Source organism: Dysidea avara, chromosome 2 (assembly GCF_963678975.1).
Source record: "Dysidea avara chromosome 2, odDysAvar1.4, whole genome shotgun sequence".
Taxonomy (NCBI): domain Eukaryota; kingdom Metazoa; phylum Porifera; class Demospongiae; order Dictyoceratida; family Dysideidae; genus Dysidea; species Dysidea avara.
This window is the reverse complement of record NC_089273.1, coordinates 15,102,957-15,125,598: the sequence shown is the minus strand read 5'-3', so window position 1 is coordinate 15,125,598 and position 22,642 is coordinate 15,102,957. Positions and strand designations below refer to the sequence as shown.

The 22,642-nt window shown below is 37.8% G+C and overlaps 1 protein-coding gene across 3 annotated transcripts in view; it reads right to left on the bottom strand.

The window, feature by feature from the left end:
- The window catches only part of LOC136246692 (uncharacterized), a 109,359-nt gene that overhangs the window by 29,285 nt on the left and 57,432 nt on the right, over nt 1-22,642 (bottom strand). The gene's annotated exons all lie outside the window — the stretch shown is intronic.

Sequence of the window (22,642 nt, the reverse complement as noted above, 5' to 3'; positions counted from 1 at the left end):
GGTGACTGTTCTATTAGAGTATCTCAATCTCGCATTTGCTACACGGAGTTGGCTTTCGAATCATAACTCAGTGGTTTGTACTTCGATTGTTCTGTACTACTGCAAGGACTTTCTATGAAGATTATTCCAGCTATACACCGATTTTCAGCTCATTGCTCTAAGCGGTTTGCCTAGTAGGCGTGAAAACTAATACTTTTTTATTCATAAAAATCGATCGCGTAATTGTGACACAGGTTGGGTTTTGTGTCATATCTCCGTGGTCTTTATCTCGATTCCTTTCAAACCACCAAAAGGCACTCCTACGATGGTTACTTCATCTACATAGCAATTTTCAACTCATTCCATGAAGCGGTTTACCCTGTAGGCGTGACAACAAATCGATCTTGTTTTACGCGAATAATCGGTCATAACTCCTGAACCATTCATCGGATGTGTACCAAATTTGATGCTAGGATTCGCCTTTGGACTCCCTTTCTGTGTGCCAAATTTCAAGGCGATCGGAGTACGCGTTTGCTTGTTATAGCAATTTTTGCAAGTGTGCGAAAAGACGAAGAAGAAAAAAAAACGAAGAAAAAAAAACCTAACTTTGGCAGCTCGTATCTCGGAAATGGCTGGAGTGATATCCTTCAAATTTGGAATGTAGACTCCCTTGGCTGGCGGGCAACTGTGTAGCAAATGTGGTTCCAATCAGATAAGTGATCACCGAGATACAAAGGTGTGAAAATGACGTTTTCGTTCTTCTTGTCAATATACTCACGGTGTGGCGCGCCGGCTTCTTGGGACGCACGACACACTATCGTGTGTCTTGATGATGACCTTTATCAGGCATTTTTTGTAGGTTGTTCCTGTTCCTGCTTTCCATTCCCGTCCCATTCCTGTTTTCCTTGAATTCTACTAACCCCACAAAAACAATAAAATTAATATGAAGGCTTCATGTTCACTTAAAACTTTTCATGCTGCTAGATTGGTTTTATAACCTTCTTAAAAAGTAATGATAGATGTTCAAAATTTTGAATGATTATCAGTGACTATACCTTAAGGAATGGAGATGACTAAGGGGGTAAAGGGAGAGTTGTAATTTGCAGTTATTAAGAAGGACCAAACCAAAATTCTGTATTATACAGTATGGTAGTATGGATAGTGAGAGTTTAAAGTTTATGGCTCAACTGCAATTACATTCCACGTTGCTCCACTGGCATGAAGATTTAGATTTTCCTGCTCAATCATGTTATCCAAAACATCCAGCATCACTTTTCCTTCAGGATAGCTTCGCAGTGTTGATTTAGCATAATCAAGTACAAGCATGCCTTTAGAGCAATCCTAATGTTATCATCAAGTTCAAGGACTTATCTTTATCTTCTTTTGTGTCCTATTTCTATCTTCACTACTGAATGGGTGTTGCTTCACGGGTAGCACTTAATAGCTAATATTAGATATATAATTGAAACTGTCCTAATTCCATAGTGACTGAATTTATCGCAAAGGAATTTTTCACAGAAGGGTTTACAGTATTTTAGTGGGGGTAGGTGGGTGGAATTTGTCCCCCCCCCGGAATTTTTAGGAATAGATGCTGCAAATAGTAGAGTTTACAGTGTAATAAGTCTAAAGAATAGAAGCCCTTAAAGTTTTCCATTGTAGAACTACTGAGTAATGAATCCATTTCATAGAAACCCTTTATGACCTTTACAGTCTGGTCTTTAATAATATTCGTTTTACTGTGAAAAACTGCGTTCCACAGAAACAGTCAAAACCGGAATGGCTAAGCAAAATGTTAGCCAACACATTTAAATTTGGGAACATAGTCACAAACATTTCACGACTACTTAGCTCTTTCAGCTGTACCTTGGTGTCATTTACTTGCTGTCTTGAGCAGTAATGCCAACATTTCCACTCAGTTCAGATATCTGAGGAGATCAGTGGTTTCTTTGTAAAATGGTCACCATTTGGTGTAATTGCAGCCTTTGGAACTCAATAATGTTGTAGCAATGTTTCTCGTGATTGTTCCCAAACGTTTTAAATTCATTGGATTCAATGTCTGTGATTTTCTTGGGATTAAAAATATTGGGAGCAGCTACAATATTCTTGGAGCTAAACGACTTCAATGTCACATTTTAAGTCCTGTATAAATGGCTCTACAGTACTCTTTTCAAATGAGCCTAACTCTTCAGTGGTAATTTTTTATGCTGGTAGCTTCCTCTATATCTCCCTTACAGTCTAACAAGCCTAATACCCAATTTGCAATAATACACCAACAACCCTATATTGACCTATACTGTATGATACATTACTCAATTGTAGTCAAGTTTATTGATGCATGCATTTTCATAAATCGTTGCTTCCAAATTTGATCTTACAACAGGTAAATTTCAAAAAATTAATTTCCTAAGGGAGGTATGCCCCAGACCCCCTAGATCCTCTTGTTTCACATACTTGTTTAACTAGAGCAATTTTTGATACTTTATTTTGCCCCCCCCCCCCCCCCTTCTTGCTGGATTCTCTAAAATAAATCCTGCATGCATAATACTGTTCTCCACTGTGTAATGGATGGAAATAGCAGTACCGCTCAGCTACAACTTGACAAACGCGTGCTACCGAAACGCAGCAACTGTTGCGTGTCTACCATAGGTTTGGCGTGTAATAAGCGTTGTCAACTACAGAAGCACGGGTTCAGCACGCGTTACAACGACGTTACAACGACGTGAATATCATGGCGAAGTGCACACGCATTGATAACTTTGCAGTTTACACGCTCCGGTAGGTGCAACGCGTTTGTCCGTCGTGCCATATTATGCTGCCAGTCAACGCGTTGAACCAGACTTACAACGCGTTGAACCGTTCACATCAAGACTCATTCAGTATAAAAATTACTATAATAACGTACCTTTGTGTAAATTCTTGTTACTTCCGGCGAGCTTTCTTTACCTCCATCATTACCCTGAGCTGCACAGTGCAGCAGAGCTATCTTTACGTTTGGAGTAGCTTATAATAAGCGCCACAGTAAATAAATTTAGCTTCTAATTAATGCGAACTGTTGTTCATTTAAGCATGCTCGGACGAGTTATGCGTGTGTATTATCTATGGACGAGCTGTATACCGTCTACATGTTGAACAGGGTGATATCAACGTCACCTCAGCGCAAGTAAGTTTTTCGTATGTCTGCACTCACAGCATGTACAGGCGTGTTGTTGTGTTGTGTATCAGCTGGTGACAGGCTTTTATTGCTAGGAGAATAATAGTGTGCTGATTAGTTAGGTACAAGGTACAAGAAAATACGCGTAACAATACAAAATAGCGTAGAAACAACACTCTTAGCAACTGGTACACCTGTAAGCGCATGTGTAGTTTTGCTGACTACTGGAAATATTTCCCTGAACCAAATTCAGGACTGTTAACATTTTGTATACCTACTAGTTTAGCTTCTTGTGGGCTTAATGGAGTTATTTGTTAGAAATAATGTTTCTGGTGGTTGTGATATGAATTAAAAAATTAATTTTGTGACCACAGTGTCTTGCTTTAGGCCATATTGTAGCCATATTTCAGTAACTATACACATTATTCTCAAATCCTCTGTCAGTCCCTCACAAGTGATGTCCTCCAAACCTTAGAACTGTTAGTAAGTTCTTCATTGGTCTGATTTTTGGTTCAGTTTTCACTAATTGGCATGTGGACATCTCATGTTTCCATAACAACATTTGAATTCCAATGAGAAAAAGTTAAGAATGGATAAATATTTGTTAACAGTGGATTAAGAAAACCAAAAGCCCCAAATCACCAATTGATAGTGTACTTATGAGTTTGCAGTATCCCGTAACCTTGGTTCAACCACTTCTACCTTTTAGCACAATGAATTCCGAAGTGTAGGTGGCTTCATTGCTTATCCAATGGCAAGACTATATATAAATATAATATTATAGTGGCCGGGACCACAAAACAGTAGGCGTGGCCCACGAAGTAACATCACCCAAAAAGCAGCCTCAATTTTCCCACACAACAATGAGGCACTATTGAACTTAGCCCAAACAAGCTTTCAGATCAACCCGAAATGCTTTGAACAAGTTGCTATGGAATTTTAAGCTTTTTTATTCGATGGAATTTTCTACTGACTGACTGATTTTGGACAAGCGTATCTCGATAATGGGTAAGGCTATGGGCCTGATGTTTTCACTGTTACTCTTCAATGTTGCTTCTACCCAAGAGGTACCTTTAAGCATACCGCAGTACGTACCATGCATTCTTCATGGACTTACCAGTGTCCTCCTTTGTGTGTCATTCATCTTTGCTGATAGCGAAAGGTGTTGATTTGGCAGTAGCACGTGACAGGCTTCCCTTTGAAGCAGAAATTGTCCGTATTTTTCTTAGTGGCTACAGAGGTGCTTTTCAAGCAGTTCAGCCAGTTCTTGATTTATACTGCTGTGAACGGGATGAACATAGCCAACAGCGAAGTGTAATGGATACTTCACTTTTCAGACGATTATTAATATAACTGGGGCCCAAGCACCGTAGTGTTGCTTCTTTCGATATGCGTGGATCACAGAGGTGCCTTTTGAACAGTTCTTAATTCAAATCCTGTGTAACTGGTTGAACATAGCTGACAACGAAACATAAAGAATACTTCACTTTTTCAGATGATAATTGATATAGCTGGGGCACGTGTTGCCAGTTCTGTTTGCATTGGTTCACCAGTCATAATAAAAGTATTTACAAAAAAGCTAGCAAACAAATACGTGCATGAAAAATTGGAATTTTCAACTAGAGCAGGGACCATAACACATCGATAAAAAAGTACTGAAACAAATAGTCCATGACATTAAATCACTGTAAAAAGTGTTATATTCTTACTGTGCATTTGTATCTTGAGCACATTAGGGATATAACACTTCTTATTGTTTACTGTGATTTAATATCATGGACTATACTCCAACTTGTTTCAATGTTTTGTGCATACTCTAGTTGAAAATCCCAAATTTTTCATGTACTTATACAGTATATATATATATATACATGTTATTTTAACAGAGAGACAGGATGTAGTGAGACAGCATCCGAGCTAAAGCAGGATTTTCAGTGCACCCTGAATATTCATACTGTAACTTCACCTTAGTTGGCCTGACCAAATAAGTTATTCATAGGTTCACGAATCCACACAGTATCATGAACCACGATAGTGGGTTCATAATAGGGACCGCCCTGTTTTTTGCAAAAATCCTAATAGAACGCACACCTAAAAACCACCTTGAAAAGCATCCTTCAACTCAAAACAACCCTCTGGTGGTTCTTTGCGATGAGTATAGGTCCACTAGTAAGTATCAAGTGAAAGGAAACAGTATGTGTATTTCAGACAAAACTGAAATATGCCCGTTTGTTCATATTATTATTCTTATTATTCATAATATTATTCTTTCACAGGCATAGCGAAGTTTACAAGGAGAATTCTGAGATAAAAAGCAGCAGGGCTTGCTGAATGGATCATTGTGCGTGTCCATGACCTATTTTTGATGTCGTTTTCGGATGGAAACAGCCCAAACCGGGCCGTTTCTTCTTGCCAAAGCGCCATTACGCTCGAGAAGCCATACAAGATCGCGCTCAGAGTTTGTTTTTTGGTGTGCGCTACTTGTGGCTAATAGAATCCGTCTTTATTAAACTCAGTATAGGCCAGGAAGCTTAATCTGGGCTGATGACTTTGTTGCAAGGTGGTTTTTTTGCTCCGTTATTATTGTACGTGGGCGGGTTATCCAGATTAAATACTCTAATAGAGCAGTCAAGTGTATAACAACAATCCTTGCACTGAATTTGACAGCTATTAAAGGCACCAGTAATGTAAATTGTAGCACATATTGGGAGATTCTCAGTCTGTATGCACATTGCAATTTGATCAGTTTCATGTTGTAATGTAAACCACAAATCCCTATTTTGACTCTCTGTCGGTGGTAATGTAAACCACAAATCCCTATTTTGACTCTCTGTTGGTGGTAATGTGAACCACAAATCCCTATTTTGAGCCACTTCAAAATGACAGAGCATGTAACTAAAGATTTATGACAGAAAGTCAATATAGGGATTTGTGGTTTACATTACCACCCCAGCGATCCCTTCTTGTTTTGTGGCTTTTTTTCAGCGATTCCTATTCCCATTTTAAAATTTCAAATTTTTTATTCATCTAGTAAAATAACAAGTCATTTGAAATGTTTTTTTTTGGAATTTTCACAATGCCTTACTACTGAGAAGTACACAAACCCCAAAAATATGTGTGTAAAATTAGTGTTGCACCGATAACTATCGCTAACAGCTGATATTACAAGTATTGGTATTGGCTAAAATAACTTGCTGATTAACCGAAACCACAATTAGAAAATGGCATACACAATATGCTTTGATCTGTGGAAGCTTACTCGCTTAGGTCTTTGTAAAGTCTATCCACGGTTTAATAGAAGACAAAAACAGACTTAACACTCTAGAAACAAATAGCGCCAAATAGAATTTTCCATGATATTTTTGGACTTCTCCATTTATCATAGCAAACGTACCTACAACGTTAGCACCCGTAATCAAATTCTTTTCGGTATGCCTATAAAATGAATAGATTGGTTAACCACAAGTTTTTTAAAGACCTCATTATCCTCCTTGTAGAAAATTGATTTAGTGCTATGTGTAATGTGGGTGTGGTCCATATTTGAAACTGTACTTGTTCTTCATGCTTGTGATTGTGTCTCAACATGTGACAACTCCAGCGTTCCCATTGTTATAAGTCCACACAACCTGCTTCTTCGACACAGGTGTTCTTCATACTGTTGTGACACCATAGGCACTAGCTACCGCTAACCCAGTTCAACATTATCAATCACTGCCATTTCCCTCACCATTTCCAGCACCCAGATCCAAGTCTAACTTGTGAAAGGAGTTTAAAGGACGCTGTGCGGGCTTCATTTTCCAGCACTTCGACCAAAGCATGTTGAATCTTTTTAAATGTTCGTTAACAATTTCAGTATGACATGTTATCCAATCCCACAATAACTCCATCTATGTGCTCATGTATAAATCCATACATTTTCCAAGTCATTTGGAGACCATACCCTCGGATATTTGTGGATTTTAAAAACCGAGCGAACCTCATGCTAGGTCTCTAACCAATACTCAGTTAATGGTGATGGCAAAGAACTGGCAAAGTAAAGAAAGAGGTGAATGCAGCAGTAAGTAATACAATGTTTGTCTACTGTAACTGTTTTGTAGCTGTTTAGGCTTGTTTGTTTGCAAAAAGATGGCAGCAAAGCTGTAGCAGGATGTGTATATGTAGTTGATCACTCTTCACAACCCACTAAAAGTACTGTTTGATATGTTGACTTAGCTGCTTTATAACTATACTTGGCTTCTTTCCATAAAAAAGGTTATAGTGACAAAACTATAGCAAAAAAAGTCAACGGCAATACATTAAATACATTATCGTGACAATTTCAGTTTACACATACAGGCTATATGAACTCTAGGTGATTTTCTGCCCCTACTCTCCTGTTATGAATAATTGGTTAATATCGGTATATTAGTTACAGGAATAGACAAATAATCAGTATCGGTAAAAGTGAAAAATCTTAACTGAGCCAACCCAATCAATTTTCAACATTAACACTAATACTGCAGTACTCAGTCTTGTCGTCTCTTTTTTCTTCAAAGTAATTCTGGAGAAACAGTGGATTATAATGTCCACAGATACGGTGTTACTTTGCATGGTTAACCTACTGTACATAGACTACCTGCCGAGAATTTATTTTTTGGGTTGGCTGGGTGCTGTACACCTTAGATTGTGACTATTTTAAGGCTGTGTGTGCATTCTCTTACTGTATAATATGTACCACCTTAGCTGGCACTTTCTTCAACACACACTACATACCTAGAGAAGTTAGACTGGGACGATTGCAGTCATTCCCCACAAGGGTGGCACCACAAGAGTGCTTGAATTCAAGGTACGTACTGTACACAGTATATTTTAGGGCTAAAGCAATCATGGTTTTTTGTATTCAACTACTCTCTAGAGAATAATTAAATTAATTATTCTCTAGAGAGTAGTTGAATACAAAAAACCATGAAATTAATTATTCTCTAGAGAGTAGTTGAATACAAAAAACCATGATTGCTTTAGCCCTAAAATATACTGTGTACAGTACGTACCTTGAATTCAAGGTACGGTACGTACCTAAAATACTCATGGTGCAGTACGTACCATGAGTATTTACCATAAATTACATACCATACTCATGGTACGTACCATGGGTATTTACCATAAATTACATACCATACTCATGGTACGTACCATGGGTATTTACCATAAATTACATACCATACTCATGGTACGTACCATGGGTATTTACCATAAATTACATACCATACTCATGGTATTACCATGGGTATTTACCATACTCATGGTACGTACCTAAAATAGTCACAATCTGATAATGATCTAGTACTCATGAATACTAGCTACTTGTAGTCAAACCCATTCAACATTTAGTTTTGTTACAGTTTACAGCTTTTTAAGTAACAACAATGGCAAAAAATATTACTGGTGTTAGTGTCCCTGGCGAAAAATCATGCCTATGAAACTCACTCCCTGACAAATACATCATGTGAGCTGGGTCATGTGATTGTAAACTGTACTCACTGAGTACTAGTATATTTTTAGCCTAGTATATTTGCACTATAATATCTTAATATGTTAAAGCCTCATCAGAAGTCTACCTACAGTAGTATCATACCAAGGTCTTAACCCTTAAACCAGCAGAGCACTTTTGGGAATGTGTGTTTTTATACAATATGGACACGCGTGGCGACACTAGGTGGGGAAACTTAATTATTACAGTCTACAAGTATGCATCAACTAAAAATTTGCTCACTGGGCTATGGTTAAATGAACAATGGCTTACTTGTTATGAAGTGATGAACAGCAACTTGTCATGTCTCTGTGTCAAAATTCTTGTCACATGTTTAATGTCGATTGTGGATTTACTCCCGTGAGTCATATATGGTTTGTTACAAAATTTTACGCAGGATTGAATGGAAGCAGTTTCAAATAACAAGATTTTACTTTCCTTATATAGAAACTAATTGGCTTGGATTATGATGGCACCTGGAGAGGAGCAAGTTATCAAATATTTTATAAAGGTATATGAAAAGGGTTTGCAATTTTCCTTATTTCCTTACTGAAAAGTTATTTTCATGGCTAGTGTTGGCCTCACCATTTAGCGCTGGGGTAAAACCCTAGGTGTCAATTTTTACTCCTTGTTAGATCACAAGTAGAATGACAAATTGCGTAGCCATAGGATGAATGCTTCAAAGGTTATGGCACTTTGTACAAGGCACGCTCATAATTGGTGCAAAAAAAATGGGACTTAGTTTTTTTATTCTGATCTAAGTATGTATGGTTGAACCTACCCATACCCAATTCTGATTGGGTCAAGAGAACTGTGTAAACTGTGGTGGAACAATGAGCCTCATGACAATTAACCTGAGGAGGGCAAGAACCTTTTTCAAAAATTCATGGCTATAGGTACAATAATTATGAAATTTCCTGATTAATTTGAAATAGGCAAAAATTTACTTTCCCATCATGTAGTTCAAAGAATGCTTTTATATAAAGTGTGTGTGCCTTGAGGCGACCTTGTGTGTGAGTATGTGACATCAATATTTACCAAGAGTATAATAATAGTAACCAAGAGTATCTAACGGGTGTATTACCCCATGATTAATGAATGCTTAAAGTAACACGGATATTTCAGTAATTGTTCGTTTACAGTATATTGCCATTAAGGGTTGCTGTATTTAGCCCAATTTGGCCACTGAACCAAGCAAAAACATAATAGCATGAAAGGGGATGTTTAAGTTCTCTGTGCAAACAAACAATTAGAGAAATATCTGTGTTATTTTACGTAGTCATTAATCACAGCATAATACACCATTCAATTCTATTATTTTCTGTACTCTTGGTTTTACAGGATGGACTGGTTCGACGAGGTGGCCAGGTGTTAACATCAAACACAGAAGTCAGTGTCTATTCCAATTAAAGCCTGGTGCAAGTACCTACAATTGGTAAGTAGTCATGTGATCAATTAAATAACCATGTGATCTGACCTCAGGTGATCAGTCATAAGGCAGCTACTGACTTGAAAGTGGTTGCAAATAGATGATGTTGTTAGCCATACCCCCATCTGCAGATGTCGAGCCTCATCTCAGCTTGACTCTACAGTGTCAGATACCGTCTTTACATGAAGACGCTCTGGGAAAGGTTTCAAGGTCAGTAACTGCCCTTAAGGGTATATAATGTTTCTGACCATCTCAACCAAAACCTACATTGTTTGTGCAAGTATGTGTTCCCAGTGCTGGCTCACTGGGCCGCAATAGCTATGTTCACATGGCTGTCGTAGGCTTTGCTTTGTGTGTGTGTGGAGGGGGGGCTGCTGAACTGACACAAACCCGAGATTCGTTGTCCAACTTATTAGGATATTTCAGCAGAGAATCATCAATACAACCGCCTCCATATGAGTTTGCACCATTACATTTGTATTGGGCTAACTGTCCCCAGTATAATCTGTACTAACGGACTGTCCCCAGTATAACCTACACTGCTGCCTACTTATAGTGTACATGACTAGCCATTTTCTGTTAATTACAGTAAGTGACAGTAAAGTGAAACCATGTTTTGTGTAGAAGCCACCTGTATAATATATTGCCACCTTTCCATATAGGCTATATAAGCTTAAACTCTATAATTGAGAAGTTTATACACTGGTAAACCACCTGCCATGTAGAGATTCTAGTGAAAAGTTAGACAGGTTCCACTGTAGAACCTATTGGAGGGCATCTATTATATCTTTAGAAAGTTGCTTCTCCTGTGTCATGAAGAAACTTTTGTGACACATTCAATTTAGTAGAGCAGCATACAGTAGTGCTTGAATATATTGATTTTGTGCAGTTTGTGAAGGAAGAAAGTTTCAAACTTGGTACATAAACAGTGCTCCCAATCTCATTTTTGGATAAAAGCCTTAAGAGTTCAACTGATCCCATTTAATGGTAAATAACTAAATATTTAATCGCATCACACTAAAACTTTACCAAAATTGAATATATTTATACACTTACATTTTCAAAGATTTCTTGGGGGAACATGCCCACAGACTCCTAGAATGACAGTAGAATCCTATGTGGCTTACTTTGCCCTCCCCTAGCTTAATCAGAGGAGGTAGAACATGATGTCAGGATACATGTATCCGTACTGTACATTTTGCCAATAGGGTTTAGTTTTAGTAAACGATCAGAGACCTCAACCTGTAAAGTGCATTTGGAGTGAGACCTGAGGGTAAAATGAGGGATATTTGCTTACTTATGCATGGGATCCCTCGTTTTCTCTCTCTTAGTAGAAAAATTCCTTTAAAACTTGCAAAATTTGTCACGTTTTTGCTATTTTCCCAGCTATTTTTTACCTGTCCATTTTTAGCCTTTACAGCACTGTAAAGTACTTTACCAAGAATTCTGGAGTGAAATTAATCATGTTAGAGCTTAATTTTCCAGGAGTTGCAAGGCGTGAGATGGGAAACCATGCATGAGACAACGATCCAATGCATGTGTCTCACGTGTAATGTGTGTGTGAGGTGTCTTAACGATGAAGTTCAGCACTATGTTTATTTTCAGAAATTGTACTTCACTGCAGAAGCAAATATAACATTCAGCATTAGACCCACCATAATGTCCTATCATGTGCAAACTTGGTTGGTTGTGGTAGGACATTTCAATCAAGAGTCAAAATGTACTACAGTGAAACTTGTGTATTAAGGACACCTTGGGACCAGCCAAAGTGTCCTGACTGTCAAGGTGTCCTGATTTTCCAGGTCAGTTTACGTGCTAAAGGACCATTGCCAAGTGTCCTGATTATGCAAGTCTCCTGATTAACAGTTTCCACTTTAGTTGAATCAATGCTATTAACAACTGTACACAGCTTTGGTGGTTGTTATTGTTGTGAGCTAACTACTGTTGCTAATTGAATGGGAGGAGGCCTAGTGCGTTCATGGCCACTCCCATTGGGTTGTAATACTGCGTTTACACTTCGCGCAGTTTTGGAACCTGGTTTATGAAACTGCAACATCCCGTTTATTGGCACATGTTTAGACACACAATAATAAAGCATGCTGGCCTGGAAGATGCGTAAAGTAGGGCTCTTTTATTGGGTGGTTGAGAAGAAAGGCAGTGGTGAATTGCACGATTGTGCTCTAGGGATGGTTGTTGGCTTATACAAGCCATTAATATCCTTATAACAATGTGGTCGATACCGGTAAGCAGGAGTACATAATATATATATAGAGTATCCAACGCTGTATTGCCCCTTCAAAACGCACTGCATAATAATGTTAAGCAATAGTCATCATCACCAAAGGTGTTAACTTGCTTCAAGAGCTATAAGGGCCTTGAAGTGCTTGCAGGTCTTTGCTTTGGTATATCAATGCCTATCAACAAGTCTTTCATGTTGAAGCCATGTGTTGGAGTTTACTGAAATTGTACTAAAATATTCCAGATATGTTACACAATGTTGCACAATTATTATGCAGTGTGTTTTGAAGGGGTAATATAGGCGTTGGATACTTTCCTAAATATATATATATATATATATATATAATATATGTTATGAACTCTTGCCGTAATCATGTGCTCTTCCTGCTATGAAGTGTTGAATTGTTCCGTTTGATATAGTGTTTCTTTTATCTATTTAAGCTTTATTTTGATATAATATCTAGTGGACACATTGAATATAGAAAACCGAACCAAACCAAGTCGTGCTGGCACACCAGTTTTATGCGGGCTGGTTTGGCTTGGCTCAGTTCGATGGGCGTTTATACTGTAGTGAAAACCGAGACGAGTCATGCCAAACCGAGCCAGTGCGCGACATGAGACAATTGTAAACGCACTGTTAGAATGTAGTGTATCCTAGCAACCAAGTGGTAGTTATGATTAGCAGTACAAGCCATAAACCAAACAAATAAACTGTATTCCTTAGGCTCCATTCTTTTCTTTTGATAGCTAGGACATTATGTCTGAACAAACTGTGTTTACTGTTATGGTCAGACATGTAGACTATTTGGGCCATAAATGTTCAGTGCCTGATTGTTATATTTGGCTCTGCACTGGTGTAGAAATTGTTCAGCCCCAGTGATACTGCAGTGGATTTTGCAATAGTGCTTTATTTACAATAAATTCTGATAGTAATTTCAGACACCTGTGTTATTTCGCTATTCTTAATCACCAGTAGAAAATGCAATCAAGTTTGGCGTCTACAATGATAAAGTTTTTCATCATGCAAAAATTATTGTAATTCAATTACTGTAAATTTGGAATTCAACTAAATTACACAAAACTTTACACGTTGTGACATCATGGTCTCCTCTCCACCCCCCCTCCCACGTTGAGCTTTCAAGCACAAAAATGTCTGCAGACAGTGTTGAGCAAGTTACTTAGTAAAAGTAACTAGTTACAGTTACATATTACTCGTAAAATATAGTAACTGTGATCTGTGTAGATTATTGCACAAATCAAAGTACCTTTACTATTTCAGACACCTGAGGGTGATTATGTGCCATTCTGAAGGTCTCTAATAATAGCAAAGATACTGTGGAGTTGGGCAATAACCGAATTAGACCCATAGTTCGTGTGGCTCCGGTCACTACCAACATTGGTAGCTTCCTGATCAAATTAGTGTTAAAATATCTCACTGGTAAGCTTCCTAGACGTATACCATCATCTGTATTATCCAACAATGCTTTCTTGATAGTATAATGATGATTTCTGAGACTAAAATCCAGCAAAACACATGACACACATGACGAATTTTTTTTTTGTCACAGGTATCAAAGTTTAGATGCCTACCCCAAGTATCTATTGCAGTTTAAATACCTCATTAGTGACCAAACATCAAAGCATACTATGCATACCATAGTCTATTATTACATATTACATTATTTTGCATCCACGGCCTTAAGCTGTCGTGTGTGCAGCTATCACCTTATCATGTGACATGGTAGTGTTATGTAATGTTGGTTATAAGTAAGAAGCTGGTGAATAAGCTTCATTTAGTAGGCTTCATTACTTCGTTGTGGCTAGGCGTTACTCAGCGGTTAGCAACAAGATTAGCAACTTTGTTACTTGTATTATGTAATATATTAGACTCGTTATTGTAACTTCATTACTTATGTAACATGTCTTTTTAAGCAAAGTAACTCAAGTTATATTACTAGATTTTCTCTCTATGTTCACCAATTATAATAAAATTATTTACCAAAAAAAGTTAACAAACAAGTACACGAAAAAAAGGAATTTTTCAACTAGAGTAGGGACCATAGCACATCATTTAAAACAAGTTGATACTTCTAAAAACCAGTTGCCGTGCAGCAAACAAACCTAACTGGAATTAATTAGCAGTATACTAATGGGTCTTTCAGTGTGCATAACTGAATTGTAGAATTTGTATTTTTTGTAATAGATTAAATATTTTGTAATTCTGTAATTACATTGCTAAGGAGGTGTACCTGAAACGAAACACTTTAACCCACTAATAATGTACAGGAGTATCTTCTTAACTGTTTTATAGTTCGTCTATAAAATTTTCTTGCACAAATTCTCCAGGCAAAGCCTCAAGGCTGCTCTTCATTTTTGTTCACATATGTACTGGCACGCCCCCTTATCAACTCAAAGGAATTCATTTTATCCGATATCCTAGGTGGTCATCTGTGATGTTTTTTGGCTGTTTGATGTCCATAGAGTCCATTGGGACAGGTCTTCACCTCGTCCTTATAAACTTGTGTCACTCGTATTTCAGCAGTATTAACCAAAGCTTACCTGCCCAGAAGTTTAATAGAGGCTCTATAATAACCTTTATTTATAACATAAAAGCTGTTTTTAACCAACAAAGTTTTGCTCATGTGGGTGCGGAAAGACAAACAAATTATACAAACATACATACGTACACACACACTTTTTGGAAAACAATTTCAGTAACCAGGCGCATGCCCACAGCCGGCCAAAGTGGGCACACGCCTGGTTAAAAAGCACAGAAACAAGTTGGAGTAGTCCATGATATTAAATCACAGTAAAAGAATAGGAAGTGTTATACCCCTACTGTGCATTTTCATAATGGTATCGAGCACAGTAGGGATATAACACTTCTTATTGTTTTACTGTGATCTAATATCATAGACTACTCAAACTTGTTTCAGTACTTTTTTTATTGATGAGATATGGTCCCTACTCTTGTTGAAAACTCCTCATTTTTCGTGTACTTGCTTATATCATTACGTAACACGTCACTTATGTAAAGCGGTACTCCTAACACTGCTGCATGGCTACCCAAACCCTTCCCAAAGATGTTTTATGATATTTTATTTTTTTAGAACCAGCACAACATGAACTTGTCCAGCCACTGCAGGAGTCTGTTAGGGCACCTGAAATCTGAAGGTACGTGCAGTAGTATTACATAGCTCCTACGGTAGATATTTTCATTGTTTATGTGATCCCTCAGGATGGAATTATCGTAAGGTGTTGGATGGGATGACACTACACGTGCCTCTTACTCTTGATTACTAATGTAAGTACATATACTTCCCCTGCATCCAGAATAATACATGTGATGTTTTTAGTGGGAAAGGCTGTCTTCCTGGATTCTACACTGCTGCAACCAGCAAGAATTACGGGAGAATAACTTTTATATATAGGTTTACGTTTAAAGTTAATTTTACATTTCATTTGTATTTCTGACCACATCTTCACAATAATTATTCATTCAGTGAAGCTTAGCTTGTTGTCTAATAAATAGTATGTAGGGATGGGCGGTATTGATCAATGTCATACCACAGAATATTATTATAAATATTGTGTTAAATCTGTACAAAACAGCCTCATTGTAGACCATACAGTGCTTTCACTTCAAGTAGGAAAAACAAATTGGAGGTGTTAGCCATTTCTACGGAAAAAAATCTGACAAAACCAATACATTATCACCATCTTCTTTACAGTAGACAATAAATACTTCAGGGGTTGCTATGAAAATTAAACATAAAAAATGATCACCATATACAGACATCATGCATATAGCACATGCAGAGTCAATAGCACTGATAAAAAGAAGTATCAAAATAACATACAAATATTTGACTAAAATATGTGCACAAGACAGAGCAAACTCGTTGGCTACTGTATTAGCATGATCACACCTACCCAGCGAACCAACACTGAGACATAAGCTGTACACTATTGAGGTGCTATGTGATCAGTGCAGACAAACCCTCCTGGGGCAGGACTATAGTAACCCAAATGAGGATGTACCGTGTTCCACGGGTGGAGGTGTAGGCACCTGGACCTTCACCTAATACCAGGGACTGAGATACAACACAAGTCACTTTGAATCCCACAATGGTATCTGGACTTTGGGCAAGAACGGAATCTGGGATCTCAACAGATGTTCTACAAGTCCATATTATTTCTTGTAAATTATGCTGTATATTATCTCATGTGCTGTGCTGTAATAAATTTAGTTACTTGTGCGCTGTGTGAATGTTTACGCAAGCCTTGCTAGTATTCCAATTAGCTTGGAAGCCAGCTCAGTGCTTAAGTAAGATTCAGAATCTTGAACACGATTCTCAGGTGGTGTCTGGCCCTTCAATTTAGAAAGAGGTACCTCCCATGGTAGGCTCTTTGCTCCAGTGTTGCTAAGAAGTTGCGCTATAATACTTTTTGAAAACCATACAGTACGTGGTACATTACTTTAGTGATACAGTTTTTTAAAATATGCCCACCCCTAGTAGTACTGTACATACATATGTTAGGGGCCTACTTGACATAGATGCCATAATGAGGTCATGATCTGCATATTGTCTGGCCTGTTTGATGTGGTTACTGATTAGATATTAACTGTGACAGTTCTGATAACAGTGCACGTGATCAAGAGTTCATAATGCAAAAAAAAATGTACTCTTGACATGATCAATTTAATTGGAGGGAGAATTATAAAACTTTTATATTAGCAGGAGATGGCAATATGAATGGCCTGCAGTTCAAGCAGTGTTTTCTTCGACACACAGCACAGGACAAGCCATTTTTCACAAACACCCTCATTGACTGTGGCTTGACCTACTGACTATGCATGACATGACTATTGAACCCTCATTGACAATATGACTTGACCTACTGACTATCATCACATGGCTATTGAGCCCTCATTGATTGGTTGACTAGACTTATAATTGAACCCATAATTGACTGGTTGACATCACCTAGTGACTATTATGACATGACTATTAAACCCTCATTGACTATGACTTGACCTACTGACTATGCATGGCATGACTATTGAATCCTCACTGACAATATGACTTGACCTACTGACTATCATCACATGGCTATTGAGCCCTCATTGATTGGTTGACTAGACTTACTCTATAATTGAACCCATAATTGACTGGTTGACATCACCTAGTGACTATATTATGACATGACTATTAAACCCTCATTGACAGTATGACTTGACCTACTAACTATATGATCATATGGCCATTGCACCCTCATTGACTGGTAGACGTGGCCTACTGACTATCATCACATGACTATTTAACCCTCAATGACTAGTTGACCTAATCTAGTGACTATCATCCTGTGACTATCGAGCCCTCACTGACTGGTTGACTTGACCTACTGACTATCATCATGAGACTATTGAGCCGTTGACTTGACCTACTGACTATCATTTCGTGACTATCGAAACCTCATTGATGGGTTGACATAACCTTCAGTACTTATTATTATAATATGAATGATTGCTAGGGACATTGGTTTTTTGACCAGCATCACTGATAGTGTTTTCTCATGACAATCTATAGCTAGCTATAGCTAGTTTAAAGATTTTTCTTTATGACACTTCAAATTTTGAAATAAGGTACCCATGTAAGTTTCATCTGTCAAAACAAAATTTATATCAATTTTCTCAGTAATTCCAAATTAAAAATCTGTGAAATTCAGTAATTTAAATTTACAAAAATTAATGATTCTCAACTTTTTATCTTTCAAATGCACAAGTAATAATATTATTTCAGTTACATGTTTTGAGACAGCCAACAAGTATATAATTATGAAGTGGAGTTTTTGAAAATCAAGGGTTGCAGTTTGACCACAAGACATGCCCACACTCTTAATTTTGCATTTCGTAAAGCTTCTTGGTGATCTAATTATGTCATTTACCACTATTAACATCACAAATACACTTCAGTTAGTGTGCATTAAAAGTCGTGGTCAGGAATTGATCTCGGCAGGAGACCGCCCACCAACCTTGAATTTCACATTGACAAGCTAAACCATAAAATTAATATACAAATGGCAACATAACTGTGATTGTTGCCATGGTAACCTGTGCATATATATGAAGACATGAGAGTAATCATGTACAAAAAACAGAATTAGCATAATAATGATGTGCTGTACATCTGATCATGAAGTTATAATCAAAAAAACCTGATTTACATTTTTGGAAGCTCATGCCAGTTTAATTTTATGAAAGCTCTTACAACCAAAGATTCATTACTGTTAGTAGATTAACTAATTACAGAAGAGGAACGGGAAAAACCAGAAAGGTCAGCATAAAGTCAGTATTATAAAACATTGCTGTTGGAGTTGTACGTTCATGAACTAAAACCTGCAAGACTGCATATGCATGTTGCCTTATGGTTCATCAAGGGTTGGAGAGAGCATATTAAGAGGTAGAAGGTCTAACACTGTACAAATAAGTCACCACAAAACAGTAGGTGGCCATGGAAGCCTGCAGCTGGACACTGTAATTCTCATGTGCACTCCTCGAGGAGGTACTAGATATACCAGAAACCATTGTGACATTTTTGTGCAGCTATAGATGCACCATATGTGCATAATTATAATGATTGCTGCACTGTCAATCAGCAAAAAACCTGAGTGCACTTTGCGGAATGCTTACAAGCACTATAGTTTACATCATGTTTGGCCATGGGTCAACAATATAGTGGTTAATTCTTTGCTTCAGCCACAAACGGAAACAATGGTAGCTAGACATAATATTTGAGACAACATTATTTTTGATGCATAACTTCCTTTCAACACCAGGCTACAGTGTAGTTGACACATGAACGGCCTGAATTTTATTCTACCATGTTCAAACTGTGGAACTTTGTCTGTGCTTCTGAAAACAGAACAAAACATCCTGCATGCTGCAGGTTAGATGATTAAAAATGGCTAAAAATTTTATTGCCATTGCATACATGATAAATTAAACAGTTATGTATACGATAAATGGCCTATCATAATAATCACATAAATAATAAAATAGCTTCTGCAGCTTCACTGGGCAATCAGTTTAGTCACAGTCTAAAATAAACAATAGTTTACATTGTGGTAGCTTAGCAAGAACAGCTTAGCAAGAAAAGCTTAGCAAGAACAAGACCAGCTCATCCGTTCTGTTGGTTCTAAAAACTCATACTCACCAGTGTGAAAAAGCTAAAAAGAGCGTGCAGGAGTCACTCTCCATAGCTGCTTCAAAGACCTTCAATAATGAGAGGAATTATAACGAAACTTCACTAGTTCATTGTCTTGTGTACTTTTTGAGGAGTTAAGGGAGGAGACTGGCCGTTCCTAGCCCTGGGTTTGAACCCTTGCCAGCACCACACTGACTGCTTTCACAGCCAGCTTACCTCGACACTTGACACTAGTTACACGCTCAGAAACCAAGCAAATTTAAGAGCTATTTAAACCCTAATGTTGGTAAAAGCAGGGTGAAAAAAAAATCGGGTCTCAGCCGGGAATCGAACTCGCGCCTTTACCCGATCCCCGCGCGATAAACACAACAACTAACCTTTGCATCACAAGGAACTCACATCGTAAGCACTTATTTCTATGGTACATATTGCATACAGTAAGCTAGCTGATCTAGAATCAAGCCAGTAACATTCAGCTGAGAACTCAATGAATGGGAGCCCGTAAATCTGCTGAACTGGGAGGACTGAGTCAGTTTTAGATAAAGCGCTTGTTAGCTAAAGCACGACAAGTTGAGCTGAATCCTGAAAAACAGCTCCAAACTAAAAGTGGATTTTTTCTTAACATTTCATTTAGTCGATTGGTGGTATATAACAGCAAAGCTAGAAAATCAACATACACAGTGTTGGGAGCCGGTAACGCGTTACGTAATGTAACGCGTTACGTAACTGATTTAAGTAACAAAGTAATATAACGAAATACGCTCGTAACGAACTTACGAATTTTGTTAGTTATCCTCTGAGTAACGTCTAGCACAACAAAGTAACGAGGCCTACTGAATGAAGCTTACTCACCAGCTTCTTACTTATAACCAAGATTTGCACATTGTCCAACAACGCAATCATGTCACGTGATAAGGTGGTAGTTTCACACGTGACAGCTTAAGGCTGTGGACACACAGTAATATAATATGCAGTATTATTATAGTTGCTTTATTTTATGGGTAATATGTAATTGTAACTAAATAGTTCAGTTGCAAGTATTATGTAAAGAGTTACTTTCCCAACACTGAACATACATATAGCTCAACTAGTATATATTATATAAGTTAGGGAAAGGACTGTAATGAATACCAGACTTTTATGGTCTCCACATAGGAAATGTATGGTGAAAATTTTGATTGGTCGTAAACAGACATTTGAACGAAAAGATTTTGAAATATTTTTAGCAGGTCAAGCAGTAGCTACTACAAATGAGCCAAATTTCAAGATCATACAATTGCATCCAATACGTACATACTAGTTTAGCTGAGGCTGGGGTAGTCGCAGTCCTACCCATCATGACACAAACAGCATGACACCTGTTGAGAGTAGATACACTGCTTCATAGGCACCGGCCTATTATGCTAGCATAACTTTTAGCATAGCTAATAGGTGCTTTGAAGCATCAAGCATAATGCTAGCATAATGGGTAGATTTTGCCATACAGTAAACTGTTACCAGTGAAAAATGAACCAAAAATTCACATCATGGAATAGATCAACATAACTATTCTATCTGTAAACTCTTGTGTAGCCATACCACTACTTTCCTACATACTAAAAAGGTGAGTATATTATGGATGTAGCCTAATGAGCAATTCTAGCAAAGCAGTCAGGTACATAAACATTTGACTTAGAGCCATTTATCTGCCAAATAAATTATGGTTAATTTTAAACAATTGCTTTCAGGTCATCCATATACTACATAAAAGCATAAAATTATTAGTTAAACATAAAGGTTGAAGCACATAATTTTGAGCATAATGGGTTACATTTTTTAGCACTGCAGCATAGCATAATAGATGAAATTAAAAGCATAATAGGCTGGTGCCTATTCATGCAGAGATATGATGGGAGTGAGTATAATGGCCATGTAGCCACTTGATCTAGAGCAGGAGTCTATAGCTACTAGCTACTGTATACCTGAAAGAGGACCAGCTCATGCATGATATCACGATAATTTATTTTAACTAATACTTTTCCTCCAGAAGCCAGGACATAAACATTGGTTCTTGTGCGTATATGAGATCCACAGGATTAACACCTCTGAGTCGGTAGTGCATAATTAGGACGTTCACGATCATGATGCAAGATGTCATGCGATTGTTCATGAAGTGGAGTAGCACACCCCCTCCCCTACAGTTTTGTTAGGCACTTACTCATGTGACCTACCCAATTTGAGGTGTCCAATTGCAACCGAACCAACTTGAGGAGGTATAAGGAGTGACCAAAGGCTTATTAATTCAACCAGTTTTAGATCAATCTTATCTTGACCCCCAAAGCTCTCTAAAGCTGGGCACCATGGCCATCTTCAACATTAGGAGATTTAGATCTACAGTGGAATTGTGTTCTCCCAAGAAAGGCTACAATATTGTGGTTTATATAATTAGTGTGTACAGTGAGGCACATTTCATTTTCTGACAACACAGCAGTACACAATTCACTGTCTTATAGCTAATGCTAAAAAGTCATTGGTTCTCCACATAAGCTTTCCACTAACCTTTCCTTTCCTTTTGACTTTATAGCTAATGCTACAAAGTCATTGGCTTTCCACTACTCAAGTAGCTATAGGGAAGAGGGTAGGGTCGTTAACCATATTACAAGCAAACCTGTATGTAAGATGCATTATCATCATGCATCCACAAATAATCCATTATTTAAGAGGACACGATGTACATGTATACTTACAGTAGCTAACCATGTTTGTGATAAGAAGACAATGCAGTTGTCATAGAATGGAAACTGACCAGAATTAGGATTGCAAATTAGGTAATTAATACTAAAATACAAACACATCTATTAATTAATTCAAAGTGATGGCAACACCATCTATAGCCCAATGGACCTCCACTTGGTACGAGATCCATGGATGCACATTCCACTGGCATGTAAGATGGCAAAAGCCAGATCCACCCCATAACTAGTGCTGAAGATTGCTCCCACTTTAAAGAAAGGCAATAAGCCAGGTGTTTCAGATGACTTCTTGTCTCTGGGCCACAGAGACCATCCCAGAAAAACAAAGTGGAGTAAAGCTTACCCTATGATCACCACAAGCCAAAGAATACTTCCTATTTTCTGCAGACACCAGTA